The sequence below is a fragment of the Hemitrygon akajei genome, chromosome 22 (assembly GCF_048418815.1).
Source record: "Hemitrygon akajei chromosome 22, sHemAka1.3, whole genome shotgun sequence".
Lineage (NCBI taxonomy): Eukaryota > Metazoa > Chordata > Chondrichthyes > Myliobatiformes > Dasyatidae > Hemitrygon > Hemitrygon akajei.
Genome location: NC_133145.1, coordinates 67157689 through 67173469, shown reverse-complemented (window position 1 = coordinate 67173469; position 15781 = coordinate 67157689). Strand labels below are relative to the sequence as shown.

General features: G+C 41.3%; 1 protein-coding gene across 1 annotated transcript in view; it reads right to left on the bottom strand.

The window, feature by feature from the left end:
- Positions 1-302: 302 nt before the first annotated feature.
- smim36 (small integral membrane protein 36) overlaps positions 303-15781 on the bottom strand; it is a 47550-nt gene continuing 32071 nt past the window's right edge. Inside the window, exons 2-3 of the mRNA XM_073026578.1 lie at positions 3276-3352; positions 303-1202 (exon numbers count right to left, since the gene is read on the bottom strand). The gene's annotated coding sequence lies outside the window, so the exon portion shown is untranslated. The remainder of the gene's footprint in view (positions 1203-3275; positions 3353-15781) is intronic.

Below are 15781 nucleotides of genomic sequence, written 5' to 3'. Positions count from 1 at the left end.
GGGGCTACTGCACAGGACCAAAAGAAGCTGCAGAAGGTTGTAAATCTAGTCAGCTCCATCTTGGGCACTAACCTACAAAGTACCCAGGACATCTTTAGGGAGCGGTCCATTATTAAAGACCTCCAGCACCCAGGGCATGCCCTTTTATGACTGTTACCATCAGGTAGCAGATGCAGAAGCCTAAAGGCTCACACTCAGCGATTCAGGGACAGCTTCTTCCCCTCTGTCATCCGATTCCTAAATGGACATTGAAGCTTTGGACACTACTTCACTTTTTTTAATATACAGTATTTCTGCTTTTGCATATATTTTAATAATCTATTCAATATACATAATCGATTTACTTTTTATTATTATGTTTTCTTTTATTATTATTATTTTTCTCTCTCTCTACTAGATTATGTATTACATTGAATTGCTGCTGCTAAGTTAACAAATTTCACGTCACATGCCGGTGATAATAAACCTGATTCTGATTCTGATTCATAACAGGTGATACTTGTGGCAGAAAGGATCAGATCAAATGTCTGCAGTCCTATCTTCTCTTGAGTAAAGATGGTGCGCAATTAAACAGCCAACTGGAGGAGGTTCCTTGTTCATTCCCATTTTTGACAACATGCACAAACGGTGCAATCAGTTAGTTCATAGCTTGCTCGCTGGTGGTCACTTTGGGTTTTGCCCAAGCTGCTGGGTACTTGATCTCATTATAGCATTAATCGATACATAAATAAAAGTGCTAAATTCCATATACGCACAACAGTAAGGCAGCATTTGAGTGCATACAGCATCTGGGAACTGGAGTAAAACTGAAGCCTTTGAACATCAAAGGAATAATCTCCAATGTATGGAGCCACATCTAGCACAAAGGAAGATGGTGTTTGTTGTTGTTGGAGGCCAGTCAGCTCAGCAAAAGCAGATCAATGCAGAGGCTACTTAGGATAGTGTATCAACCCATCCACTTTCAATTGTTTTATCAAAGCGATGCTATTACAATTCAGGGAGTTGGAGTTCAGTTCCAGCGCTGTTTGTAAGAAGTCTGTACATTCTTCCCATGACCACGAGGGTGGGTTTTCACTGGGTGCTTCGGTTTCCTCCCACAATCCAAAGATGTACTGGTTAGCAGGTTAATTAGTCATTGTGAATTGTCCCATGATTAAATAGGTGGGTTGCTGGGCTGGAAGGGCCTGTTCAATGCTGTATATCTAAAAAAAAATGCAGTCATGGGTTGGCATGGACAAATAACATTTAGACAGTGTAAGGGGCAGGAAAAGGCCAGTTCCAATAAGATATTCCAACCACTTCCTGTTGATATTTAATGATCTGTCTATTCATTGAATGTCCTTGAGCCACATAATATGAGTAGGTTAAAACTAGGTATCCTACAGTGATTAATTCACTAGCTTCTTCCCCATGAAGAGGATGATGGAATAGTCACCATAAATGAATGCAGTGCCAACATTCCAAATCCTCATTGCAAACAAGGTAAAGCAATCTGCTTGAACAGCTTCCAATTCAACAGTGTTTCCTCACTCTGTAACTGATCCTACAATTAATAACCAACACTTACATAAGAAGTAGGAGCAGGAGTAGGCCATATGGTCCGTCGAGCCTGCTCCACCATTCAATAAGATCATGGCTGATCTGACCACGGACTCATCTCCACCTACCTGCCTTTTCCCCATAACCCTTAATTCCCCTACTATGCAGAAATCTATCCAACATTGTCTTATATATATTTACTGAGGTAGCTTCCACTGCTTCACTGGGCAGAGAATTCCACAGATACACCATTCTTTGGGAAAAGCAGTTCCTCCTCATCTCCATCCTAAATTTACCACCCCCCCCAAATTTTGAGGCTATCTCCCCTAGTTCTAGTCTCACCTACCAGTGGAAACAACTTTCCTGCCTCTGTCTTATCTATCACTTTCATAATTTTATATGTTTCTATAAGATCTCCTCACATCCTTCTGAATTTCAGCAAATGCAGTCCCAGGTGACTCAATTTCTCCTCATAGTCTAACCCTCTCATCTCTGGAATAAACCTGGTGAACCTCCCCTGCACCACCTCCAAAGCCAGTATATCTTTCCTCAAGCAAGGAGACCAGAACTGCACTCAGTACTCTAGATGCAGCCTCACCAGTACAGACAGTCAGACAGACAGACATACTCTATTGATCCCGAGGGAAACAGGGTTTTGTTACAGTCGCACCTACCAAGAATAGTGTAGAAATATAGCAATATAAAACCATAAATAATTAAATAATAATAAGTAAATTATGCCAAGTGGAAGTAAGTCCAGGATGCCATCTTGGACAATGTCTCCCATCCACTCCATAATGTACTGGTTAGGCACAGGAGTACATTCAGCCAGAGACTCATTCCACCGAGATGTAACACTGAGCGTCATAGGAAGTCATTCCTACCTGTGGCCATCAAACTTTACAACTCCTCCCTTGGAGTACCTTGTACAGTTGCAGCATAACCTCCCTGCACTTAAATTCAATCCCTCCTTAAGATGCACTACAGCAGTACACTGTTGTTGACAGACTTTCCCAATCTCCAACTTCTACCATTTGGTAAATAAAGGGCAATAGGAACCTTAAGGAACCAACTCTGATTTAACCCTAACCTAATCACAGGATAATTTACTATGACCAATTAACCTACCCGGTACGTCTTTGGACTGTGGGAAGAAACTGGAGCACCTGAGGAAAACCCACACATTCCACGAGGAGGGCATACAGAGTCTCTTTACAGAGGATACTGGAATTGAACTCCAAGTTCCAATGCCCGGAATGGTAGTAACCTCACACAAATTGCTATGCTACTGCGATGCTCAAATCTTCTGTCCCAATTAAGTGTCATCTTGTCCCAAATAAACAAAAGGAATCCCAGCTATTTTCTCAATTAGTTTTTGATCTTTAAGAGTTGTCCCAAATAAGTCGCTGCCCCAATTAATCGATGGCCCGGTTGCTTGGAATCCACTGTATACTTAATGACTTGGCCTCCACAGCTGTCTGTGGCAATGAATTCCACAGATTCATCACCCTCTGGCTAAAGAAGTTCCTCCTCATCTCTGTTCTAAGGGGACTTCCTTGTGTTCTGAGGCCATGCCCTTTGGTCATAGAAGCCTCCACTATATATGTTGTTCCTTGGGATTTAGTTCTACATTAAATACACTATATGGATGCAGCTTTCATTGATTGAATTAATGTAAGCAAGGTCTGAACTATTGCCTATCCTTAATAGTCCTTAAAAAGTTGATGGATGCTTACCTTCCTGAATCAGTGTAGTTAATTGGTGAGAGTACTCCCATAGTGCATGTTAGGTAGGAAGCTCCAGCATTTTAAACCTGTCACAGTGAAGGAGCATAGAGTCATTATAATAGAAAGGAGAGCTTTGAATCTATTATTTCTGTGCCATTTCTTTATTGAACAGTCCAGGCTATCATATTTCATAAACAAAAGAGACTCTGCAGATGCCGGAAATCCAGAACAACACACAAAAAGTTGCTGGAGAAACTCAGCAGGTGGGGCAGCGTCCATGGAACTGAATAAACACCTATGTTTTGGGCCGAGAGCCTTCGGGATCAAAGATCGCTTTTGGAGCAAAAAGTGGAACAATTTTTTTTTACCAGATTTGTCTGTCTAAGGAGAATAACCCAGGTTCTTCACTTTACTCCTTTAATTGAAATACTTAAGCCCTAGAACCTTTTCTAGAAAACCTTATTCATCTCCTTCAGAAACTTTAATATCTGTCTTAAAACATGGTAACAGAATTCTTGCCATATTCTGATTGTGAGTTAAGCAATGTTTTACTAAAGTTCAGCATAATCTCATTGTGTTTGTATTTTGTACCACTAATGAAATATAGCATCACATACTTTGTTAAACATTTTCTGTGGTGTTTTCAAAGACTTACATTTACAGCCTGATGCATCAGTATATAAACTCCCAACTGAACTTTTGCTGTATATATTCTCCTTGTTCTTGAAGACAAAATGATTCCTATATGCTGAAGACTGTGGAGTAGATTTTAAACCCATGTCATAGCTCAGAGAGGGAGAGAGAGCCAACTGTAATTGATCCAAGGCTGATATCTGACACCAGATGCAAATGCTTTCTCACAAATTTTACTTGAAGCAGAACCCATTGGCTTTTTTTGAAGGGAATTAGATAATTGCTTAGAAAGTGACCTATTGAAGAGCATGGGGTGAGTGGGGAGAGAGCAAAGAAATGGTATTAGACTTGGAGAACCCCTATGCCAGATGGATTGACTGAATAGCTTGTATCTATGCTGTAACTTGCATGAAACCCCTCTGGGAGGGATCATTAAACAATTGTAGGAAGTCTGTTTAGTGATCAGCTTTCCCCTGTGTAACTGTAGAATGCCACAAAGAACTCGAGGGGATTGAAGAGCTCAGCTGGTATTTAGTTATTTAAATTCCAGATTCCACAAGAGTAAACTGTCCCTGTCACACAGGAGACAGTCTGTTAATTCTACAGATTCATATTTTGTGCCCCAAAGATATTATCTTAATCCTTAGCCTTCTGAATAGATTCAAGATTATTTATTGTCATTTTTCAGTATGAGTGTTAATTAGAACAAGATGATTGTTATTCCAGATCCGATGCAGTATAAAAAACACATTAAGCATAAGGGACACAATAAAAAAAACAAAAAAGCACAATAAATACCAATATAAAAGCAATTCTATAAAATACAATGTACAAGTAACTGTTTGAGAGTGGCTGTAAAATTAGCATATATACATAGATGGATTGAATGCATGTAAATTGACACTAGGTGCAGAAATATCTGTACATAAGGTGACTAACAGGAAATGATAATGTGACAAAGTGACTCTTGCCAGGAGGAACTCTTCCAGGTAGCAGCAGGGCATATGAAAACACTGTAGGACAGTGACTGTGTCAGTGTAGGTAAGAGGTGTGGAGTGTAAGTGTAAAGTGGCACTGCATGGGGTTTGAAGGGTGCTGAGGCTGAATAAACACCAGATTTCCATATCTACGTTGTTAACTTCATCCTGCTAACCAACAATAAAAACTCACCATATTTACCACTTTCCTGTTCCTTTTCATCCCTGAGCTCACTGCATTATCTCCTGTTATTTATTAATATTATTTTTAGTTTTACCTAATCTGCCAGATGGCAATAGGCTGGGTTTAGGTTGGGCCTCCATTTTTCACCTACCTAGTTTAACTTTCTATTAAAGCCAAACTTCTATGGCTCTTCCTCAGCATCCTATATGCCCACAACCCATGGACAAAATTAAAATCAGTGTTAAATTTCTCAACATCTAGATTTTCAAATTCTCTGTTTCTTTTCTGACCTTGCACATCATGAAGACCCTAGAAGGATTCATCTGTGAACAAGACAAAAGAGATGGTTGTTGACTTCAGGAGGAAATGGAGCGACCACTCTCCGCTGAACATCGATGGCTCCTCGATAGAGATAGTTAAGAGCACCAAATTTCTTGGTGTTCACCTGGCGGAGAATTTCACCTGGTCCCTCAACACCAGCTCCATAGCAAAGAAAGCCCAGCAGCATCTCTGCTTTCTGTGAAGGCTGAGGAAAGTCCATCTCCCACCCCCCATCCTCACCACATTCTACAGAAGTTGTATTGAGAGCATCCTGAGCAGCTGCATCACTGTCTGGTTCAGAAACTGCACCACCTCGGATCACAAGACCCTGCAGCAGATAGTGAGGTCAACTGAGAAGATCATCGGGGTCTCTCTTCCCGCCATTACAGATATTTACACCACACACTGCATCCGCAAAGCAAACAGCATTATGAAGGACCCTGCGCACCTCTCATACAAATTCTTCTCCCTCCTGCCATCTGGGAAAAGGCACCGAAGCATCTGGGCTCTCACGACCAGACTTTGTATCAATTTCTTCCCCCAAGCCATCAGACTCCTCAATACCCAGAGTCTGGACTGACACCCAACTTACTGCCCTCTACTGTGCCTATTGTCTTGTTTATTGTTTACTGTAATGCCTGCACTGTTTTGTGCACTTTATGCAGTCCTGGGTAGGTCTGTAGTCTAGTGTAGTTTTTTGTGTTGTTTTACATAGTTCAGTGTTGTTTTTGCATTGTTTCATGTAGCACCATGGTCCTGAAGAACATTGTCTTGTCTTTACTGTGTACTGTGCCACTTGATAGCATACTGGAGAGGATGATGCTGTCATCTACCTGCTGAACAGAGCCTACTCCCATTTGGATAAGCAGGGCAGCTCTGTGAGTATCATGTTTTCTTTTTGATTTCTCAAGTGCCTTCAATACCATACAACTCTTATTGCTGGGGAAAATGCAGGTTAGCACTTCCATTGTACCCTGGTTAATAGACTATCTGACTGGCAGACCACAGTTTGTGTGGCTTCAGAGCTTGCGTCAGACATGGCTATAGGCAGCACTGGGGCCCCACATGGGACTGTATTGGCTCCCTTCCTGTTTACCCTGTACACCTCGGACTTTAGATACAACACTGAGTCATGTCATCTGCAGAAATTCTCTGACGACTCAGCAATAGTTGGGTGTGTAAAGGGAGGACATGAGGATGATAAAAGAGCCCTGGTGGAGGACTTTGTCGAATAGTGCAAGCTGAATCATCTGCAGCTCAACATCGATAAGAGAAAGGAGATGGTGGTGGACTTTAGGATGACTAAGCCTGCACTGCTCCCTGTTACTATTGATGGTGAGGACGTGGATGTGTTGGAGCACCAACACAGAGGCTGGGTACAAGAAGGGCCAGAGTCGTCTCTACTTCCTGAGCAGACTGGGGTCCTTTGGAGTATGCAGGCCTGTCCTTCACATTTCCATCGGTCTGTTGTTGCCAGTACAATCTTCTATGCGGTGGTGTACTGGGCAGTGGCATCAACACGGGTGATGCCAACAGGCTCAATAAACTGATTAGGAAGTCTGACTCTGTTATAGGAGTCAAACTGGACACACTGGAGGCTGTGGTAGAACAAAGGACCCTCTGGAAAATCCTGGCAATTCTGGATAATGTTTCTCACTCATCATGCCATCTTGGTTGATCAGAGGGGCTCTTCTGGTAATAGACTAAATCAACTGCTGTCCTCCAAAGAGTGTGATATGAGGTCATTCTTACCCTTGGCCATTAGGCTCTATAATGAGTCAACCTATAGCTGGGAAGTGATCACTCCCTCCTGTAAGACTCTTATTAACCTCTGGTAATACAGATAGACCTCAGTATGTGCGACAGATAGACCTCATAATGTGCGGTTGGGAGACTGTAGGTCTGACACGGTGGTCAGCAGCACAGGAGCGCCGCAGGGGACCGTGCTCTCTCCGGTTCTGTTCACCCTGTACACATCAGACTTCCAATATAACTCGGAATCCTGCCATGTGCAGAAGTTCGCTGATGACACGGCCATAGCGGGGTGTGTCAGGAATGGACAGGAGGAAGTGTATAGGAAACTGATACAGGACTTTGTGATATGGTGCAACTCAAACTACCTGCGTCTCAATATCACCAAGACCAAGGAGATGGTGGTGGACTTTAGGAGATCTAGGCCTCATATGGAACCAGTGATCATTAATGGAGAATGTGTGGAGCAGGTTAAGACCTACAAGTATCTGGGAGTACAGTTAGACGAGAAGCTAGACTGGACTGCCAACACAGATGCCTTGTGCAGGAAGGCACAGAGTCGACTGTACTTCCTTAGAAGGTTGGCGTCATTCAATGTTTGTAGTGAGATGCTGAAGATGTTCTATAGGTCAGTTGTGGAGAGCGCCCTCTTCTTTGTGGTGGCGTGTTGGGGAGGCAGCATTAAGAAGAGGGACGCCTCACGTCTTAATAAGCTGGTAAGGAAGGCGGGCTCTGTCGTGGGCAAAGTACTGGAGAGTATAACATCGGTAGCAGAGCGAAGGGCGCTGAGTAGGCTACGGTCAATTATGGAAAACCCTGAACATCCTCTACATAGCACCATCCAGAGACAGAGAAGCAGTTTCAGCGACAGGTTGCTATCGATGCAATGCTCCTCAGACAGGATGAAGAGATCAATACTCCCCAATGCCATTCGGCTTTACAATTCAACCGCCAGGAGTAAGATATGTTAAAGTGCTGGGGTTAGGACTCAATGTATTTAAGTAAACTACTTAAGAACTTTTTAAAAGCTATTATTAATGCTTTTTGAGAGGGTGATTTTAGATGCATATCATATTTTTTTTTACTGAGTTAAGTATTGTATGTAATTAGTTTTGCTACAATAAGTGTATGGGACATTGGAAAAAATGTTGAATTTCCCCATGGGGATGAATAAAGTATCTATCTATCTATCTATCTAAAGCTCTGTTTAGCTCTGTATACCACACTCTGTGCAATACTGTGCGATATTATGATAATTCTTGCACTACTATCTTATCAGTGTGAACTTGGAAATCTTGTCATCTTTGGCTTGTAAATCTTATGTGTCTTATTTTTAAGGTAATTTATTTTTTATTCTTGCTTACCTCTCTTCTAAAATTGTATATCTGTACACTTGTAATGCTACTGTGACACTGTAATTTTCTTTGGGATCAATAAAGTAACTATCTGTCTTTTAACCTTAGTACCTAACTGCCGTTGGGCAAATGTCAGTCAAGGCTATGAAAACAATGGGTATCGATAGCTTTCATTGTCAGAATCATAGCTTCTAAATTGGTAGTCTTCATTGTTCTTAAAGAAAAGATTTGGCTGAAAAGTATAGAGCTATTTATTTATAGGTAGTGTGGAACAGGCCCTTCCAGCTCTTTGAGCTGTGCTGTCCAGTAACCCATCGATTTAACCCTAGCCTAATCATGGATAACTTATAATAACCAATTAACGTACTAACTGGAACATCTTTGGACTGCAGGAGGAAATTGGAGTACCCAGAGGAAACACATGTGCACACAGGAAGAAACATACAAACTTGTTTACAGAGGACACCTTAATTGAACTCCGAGCTGTAATAGTGTCTTGCTAACCACGATGCTCCCATAGTGTTAATAAGACAAATATTAGTTTGCTACATAATGGCAATGGACAAGACTTCAACTGTGTTGTGCAGTGAATCAGATTTAATTAGGGAACTTACCGTAAAGGAACTCTTAGGAGGAAGTGATCATTGATTAGGGAACTTAAGATAAAGGAACTCTTAGGAGGAAGTGATAATTGATTAGGGAACTTAAGGTAAAAAAGCCTTTAGGAGGAAGCCATCCTTTCAGGGGAGTTTAAGAGGATGATGGTACCTAACAGTGACCCCTTCGCTTGCATCTTCAGAAACAGCTCTATTTCTATCTTTGATATCTCTTTTTTTCCCTTTAAAGGTTCTTTTGAAGACCTTGACCTGGAGTAACATGCTGACTTCAGTTCTTTGCAAAAATGGGACCTGCTCTTGGAGCCTCATGACCGGCCACTTTTCGATATGATAAGGACACGGCCTGGAAGATTAGTGCGCACCCAGGGTGCTGGATTTTCGTGGCTCTGGAGGTGGGCGAATTCAAGGCTGATACCGCTGCCTGATGTGTCGTGGGAGTACATGGGAGATCGAAAGCAGCTGGCTGCTGGCTGTGTGCCCAGGGACCCGAGTTATTTGGGCACAGAGCTCGGAAGAAGCAGCGCCACAGTCTTTTAACACCATAAATCAGTGAGTTGTTTTGTTATATCTCCTCTCTCATTGTGAAACAGGGAGACCCCTCTTATTTCGAGGGAGAGAGAGAGAGAGCCTGTGGTATGTTGAATTACCAGGTGAATGAGTAATCTTTGGAGCACTGCAAGTCTATGTTTTTATGGGTGTTTTGCTGCATGCTTGAGTGCTCAGTGGAGGGTAACAATGCTTTTTTGCTGGTGGGCTGGGGGGGGTTTGTTGCTTTGCTGCTGTTTTGGGGCAGCTTTGGGGTTCTAACATTTAACTGTTATTCATTCTTTGGGGCACTCATCTGTTTTTGTGGATGTTTGCAAAGAAGAAGAATTTCAGGATGTATATTGTATACATATCTCTGACATTAGATGTACCTATTGACCTATTAATGTGATAGAATTTACCCCACAATTTCGGAAGAAGTTAAATCAGATGTATCAGTATTGTAGTTGAGGAAGGCTGCCTACTGAGGTGTGAGAGGGAGCTTGAAAAAAGTGGATTGGAAGGGCCCCTAGCAGGGATGACAGTAGAGCAACATGGCAGTAGTTTCTGGGAGTAATTTAGAAGACACGGGATCGGTTCCTCCCAAAGAAGAAGAAGTGTTCTAAAGAAAGTCTGAGATCAATGTGGCTGGCAAAGAAAGTCAAATACAGCATGCAAGCAAAAGAGAGGGCCTACAATATTGCAGGAAAGAGGATTGGAAAGCTTTTATAAACTGATGGAAGGCACCAATAAAAGTAATGAGGGGAAAAAAGATGAAATATGAGGTTAAGCTGGCCAACAATATAACTGAAGATACTAAAAGTTTTTTTTTAGATATATAAGGAATAAAGTAAAGGCAAGATTGGACATCAGACTGGAAAATGATGCTGGAGAAGTAGTATGGGGAACAAAGAAGTGGTGCATGAACTGAATAGTATTTAATGTTAGACGTCACTGTGGAAGATACAAGCAACAAGCCAGAAATTCGAGAGAGTCAGGCGGCAGTAGTGAGTGTGGTCATTATTATTAAGGTGAGGGTGTTTAGGAAGTTGAAAAGTCCGAAGGTGGATAATTTTTCTGGACCAGATGGACTGGACTTGCTGGAGTTTAGAAGGATGAAAGGAGATGTTAGTGAAACCTAAGAATATTGAAGGGTTGGATAAAGTGGAAGTGGAGAGGATATTTCTAATAGAGAGTGAGTCTTGAACCAGAGGGCGTAGCATCTGAATAAAGTACTTTAATTTAGAACAGGGATGAGGAGGAATTTCTCCAGTTTGAGGGTAGTGAAGCTGTGGAATTCATTGTCAAAGATTCAAAGTACATTTATTATTAAAGTATGTATAAATTATACAACCCTGAGGTTTGTTTGCCCACAGGCAGCCATTTTAAACCAGAAGGTAGCCATGGAAGCCAAGTTATTGGATATACTTAAAGCAAAAGTTCATAGGTTCTTGATTTGTAAGGATGTCAAATGTTAAGGGGAGAAGGCAGGAGAATCAGGTTGAGAGGGAATAATAAATTGGGCATAATTGAATGAATTGTGGAGAATACTCAATGGGCTGAATGGTCTAATTCTGCTATGACTTATGGTCTTATTTTTTAGTATGCTTTGGATATTTTTTATATAAAAGGCACAGTGAAAAGAAGATTACTCTTTGTAGTAGAAATCTTCCCACCAAATTTACCTTTCCCCTCTCCTCTGAAAGTAGAAGCTCAAATTGCTTGGGTGGATCACAGTAAGAATCTTAGGAACATTGGAAATAGGTTAAACCTTTTCTTGCTGCATCCTACAGTTAGATGAGCGTATAGTCATAACTCTAGTCCATTCACCGATGTTTCCTACACATCCTTTGATAAGCTCACCAAACGAAGATCCTTCACCTTCAGTCCTGAGCCATCAAAACTCAAAGTGAATTTATTATCAAGGTACATATGTGTAACCACATACTACCTTAAGATTTATTTTCTTGCAGGAAAATAAAATATATTAGAATTTTACAAAAAACTATACATAAACAAAGACTCAAAAACTCCAACATGCAAAAGAAAACAACTGTCCAAGTGCAAAAAATACTGAGAACTTGCATTGTGAAGAGCCAATCTACAATCTTTTCCGGAAAGACGTTCAGAGTGCATTGGAATATCCTGCTTGTTTTCTCATTCTTTGAAAAGAATGACGGAAGTTGCTAACTCACTATCACCAACTCAGAAAACCAGATCAAGTATCAAATGTTAATTTTAAAAAAAATATTCTTTTGGATTCAGACTTGTTTCAGTATTTGCCTTCATGTAGAATTGCCAAGTAGATTACTTGTTGCAGCTTTCTCCTGAAGACCCCACTATAACTGGAAGGCAGTCTTCAGCCAATCTGAAACACTCCAAGTGATAACAAGAGTTGGGTAAGAGCACAGAATGCAATGTAGCTGTGGGATCAGTCAGTGTTTCAGTTTAGTACTAAATTTCACTCCAGAGCCAGCTGCTATTCTAGATAAACTACTAAAGTACAACATCAATCCCAGCATATATTAGATACAGGAAGAATAACCCACTACCACTTGGACACAAAAATAACAATAAATTCATTCTGGCTAATTTCACCACATTAGTCTAGACCAGGGGTGGGCAAACTTTTTGACTTGTGGGCCACAAAGGGTTCTAAAATTTGACAGGGGGGCTGGACCAGGAGCAGATGGACGGAGTGTTTTGGTAATACACCTCATAAGAGAAAATAAAATATCATGGGATATGTAGAAAACATGTGCTTTAATTTCAATTGAAAATGAACAAATGCATTACAACAAAATATCTGTCTTTGAAGTCCCATGGTATTTAGCTATTTATTGAAATGACTTTTAAAACACTGAAAATTAAATGAATAAAATACAGCTTTTTTTAATAGTAACAGTTATTATTTTAAAGCACTGAAAATTCTGTTATCCTTCAAGATATTATCATCATCACTCTCCTCCTGACTGTCTTTATTTCAAAAACGGTAGGAGATGCAGGTCTACTTGTCCTGCTCCTTCTTATTCAATTGTCCTCTGTGCCAAAACTCAACAACGACCAGCACAAGGACAGAACAGTGACAGCGCGCCAGTATGCGGAGCGCGTTATTTGATCTGGAGCGCATTTTTTATTTTGAGAACGTACGTGCACCTGCGCACTACTCATGTCCATCACTTAACAGAAATGACATGTAACATGTAAGGCTTATTAAAAAAATATTTTCAAATGCATTTTTTACATAACACAATGAAGAAACTTATTTTTAATTTCAGTGGGAACAGTGTTGTTGGTCTCCCTTTTTAGCCAGCGCATCAAAGTCTGGATTTAGTTTTGTTGTGGCGAAAACGCCAGAATTGCGGGGAAAAAAACGTTAACAAGGTTTATTAATAAGATTTCATCAAGTTCTGCGGGCCGTTAAAAAGCTTAACGGGCCACATATGGCCCCCGGGCCGTAGTTTGCCCATGCCTGGTCTAGACTCAGTCATTAACAAAGTTATAGACAGTGTTGTCAGAGATAAAGCTGCCCATTTTCACTTATTAATAATAGGCCTCTCACGGATGCTAATGTAATGTATTCTTCGTTAGGTCAATTTCAGACTTCTCAGATGAGTAGCTTATATAATGAAGAAGGACTGGAGCTGCGGCCTATATGAACACAAAGTGCAAGATGTTACACTTTGGTAGGTTAAAGCGGGGCAGGGCATACACCATAAATGATAGGGTCCCAGAGAATGTTGTAGAACAAAGAGCCCTAGAGGTACGGGTACAGGTCCATATTTCTCTGAAAGAGGAGACATAGGTAAACAGTGTAATGAATAGGATGGTGCTTGGCTTTATCAGTCAGGGCATTGAGTACAGAGGTTGGGACATCCTGCTATGACTTCACAATCCATTGATGAGACCGTGCTTGGAGTATTGTGTGCAGATCTGGTCACCCAGCCTTGGGAAGGATGTCATTAAGGTGGAAAGGATGAGGAAAAGATTCACAAGGATGTTACTGGGACCGAATGGCTTGAGTTACAAAGAGAGGTTGGATAGGGTATTTTTCCCTAGAGCACTGAAGGGTGACCTTATAGAACAGGGGTTCCCAACAGTTTATATGCCATGGACTCTTACCATTAACCAAGGGGTCTGTGGACCCTAGGTTGGGAACCCCTGTTACAGAGGTTTTTAAAATCACGAGGGGCATGGATAAAGCGAATTCTTTTGGTCACATTCTTTTCCTCAGGGTAGGAGGTCTAAAATTAGAGGGTGTAGGTTTAAGGGAAAAATATAAAAGTGATCTGAGTGGCCAGTGTACTGGGTAAACAGAATGAGCTACCAGAAGAAGCTGTAGAGGTGGGTACAATTACAATGTTTGAAAGACAGTTAGACAGGCACACAGATAGGAAAGGTTTAGAGCAGGGGTTCCCAACCTATCTTATGCCATGGACCCTTACTTTTAACTGAGAGGTCTGTGGAGCCCAGGTTGGGAACCATTGGTTTAGAGGGATATGGGCCAAATGCAAGCAACTGGGACTAGCTCAATTAGGCATTTTGGTCACCACATTCAGATTGGGCTGAATTGCATGTTTCTATGCTGTATAACTTTATGATGATCACCTGCAAGTTCCCACCTCTCTGATTTGATAATATATTGTCTGTTGTCACTGCTTTGAAATCAAGGAATCCATTGACATGAACACCAATGTAGGAGTACCATTATCAGAAGAACTGTATTGTGCTATAGACCAAGTGCTTGGAAATGCAATTAGTACTGATGGTTGGTATGGATTTGGCAGAGAAAAAGGCCTATTTCTGCACTCTATGTATACCTATGAATTTAGGACTATCAAAGATGCAAATAGGCCCAGGACAGGGATATGCAGATGACATAAAAATGAGATAAAGGCAGTAGGGAAGATGGATCCAAGCTCAGAAAATAAAGTAACATCAGTTTTGGTGGATATATTAGACCATAAAAATATAAGACAGAGAAGCAGAATTAGGCCATTAGGCCCATCAAGTCTGCTCCACCATTCAATCATGGCTGATCATTTTCCCCCTCCTCAGCCCAGCTCCCCAGCCTTCTCCCTATAACCTTTGATGCCATGTCAATCAAGAACCTATCAAGCTCTGCCTTAAATACACACAACATCCTGGCATCCACACCTGCCTGTGGTAACAAATTCCACAAATTCACCACACCCTGGCTAAATAAATTTATCCACATCTCTGTTTTAAATTATCACTCCTCTATCTCTGTTCGAGATTTCCCCACCATGGGAAACTTCCTTTCCACATCTACTCTGTCTAGGCCTTTCAACATTTGAAAGATTTTTCAATGAGATCCCCCTCATCCTTTTAAATTCTCCAGTGAGTACAGACCCAGAGCCATCAAACAAATGTACCTTGTATGATAACCCTTTCATTCCCAAAATCATCCTTGTGAACCTCCTCTGAATGCTCTTCAATGCCAGCTCATCTTTTTCTTAGATGAGGAGCCCAAAACTGTTCATAATACACAAGGTGAGGCCTCACCAGTGCCTTATAAAGCCTCAGCATCACATCCCTGCTCTTGTATTCTAGACCTCTTGAAATGAATGCAGACATTGCATTTGCCTTCCTCACCGCCAACTCAACCTGCAAGTTAACCTTTAGGGTGTTCTGCACAAGGACTCCCAAGTCCCTTTGCATCTCAGATTAGCGAATTTTCTCTCTGTTTAGAAAACAGTCTGCACATTTAATTCTACTACCAAAGTACATGAACACTTATTTGGTTTGGCAAATAAGGTGGAAGTAAATCCGAAAGGCTTCTACAGTTATATTAAAAGCAAGAGGATAGTGAGGGATAAAATTGGTCCCTTAGAGAATCAGGGTGGTCAGCTATGTGTGGAGCCGAGGGAGATGGGAGAGATTTTGAATGATTTCTTCTCTTCGGTATTCACTAAGGAGAAGGATATTGAATGGTGTAAGGTGTGGGAAACAAGTAAGGAAGTTATGGAACCTATGACAATTGAAGAGGTGGAAGTACTGGCGCTTTTAAGAAATTTAAAAGTGGATAAATCTCCGGGTCCTGACAGGATATTCCCCAGGACCTTGAGGGAAGTTTATGTAGAGATAGCAGGAGCTCTGACGGAGATCTTTCAGATGTCATTAGAAACAG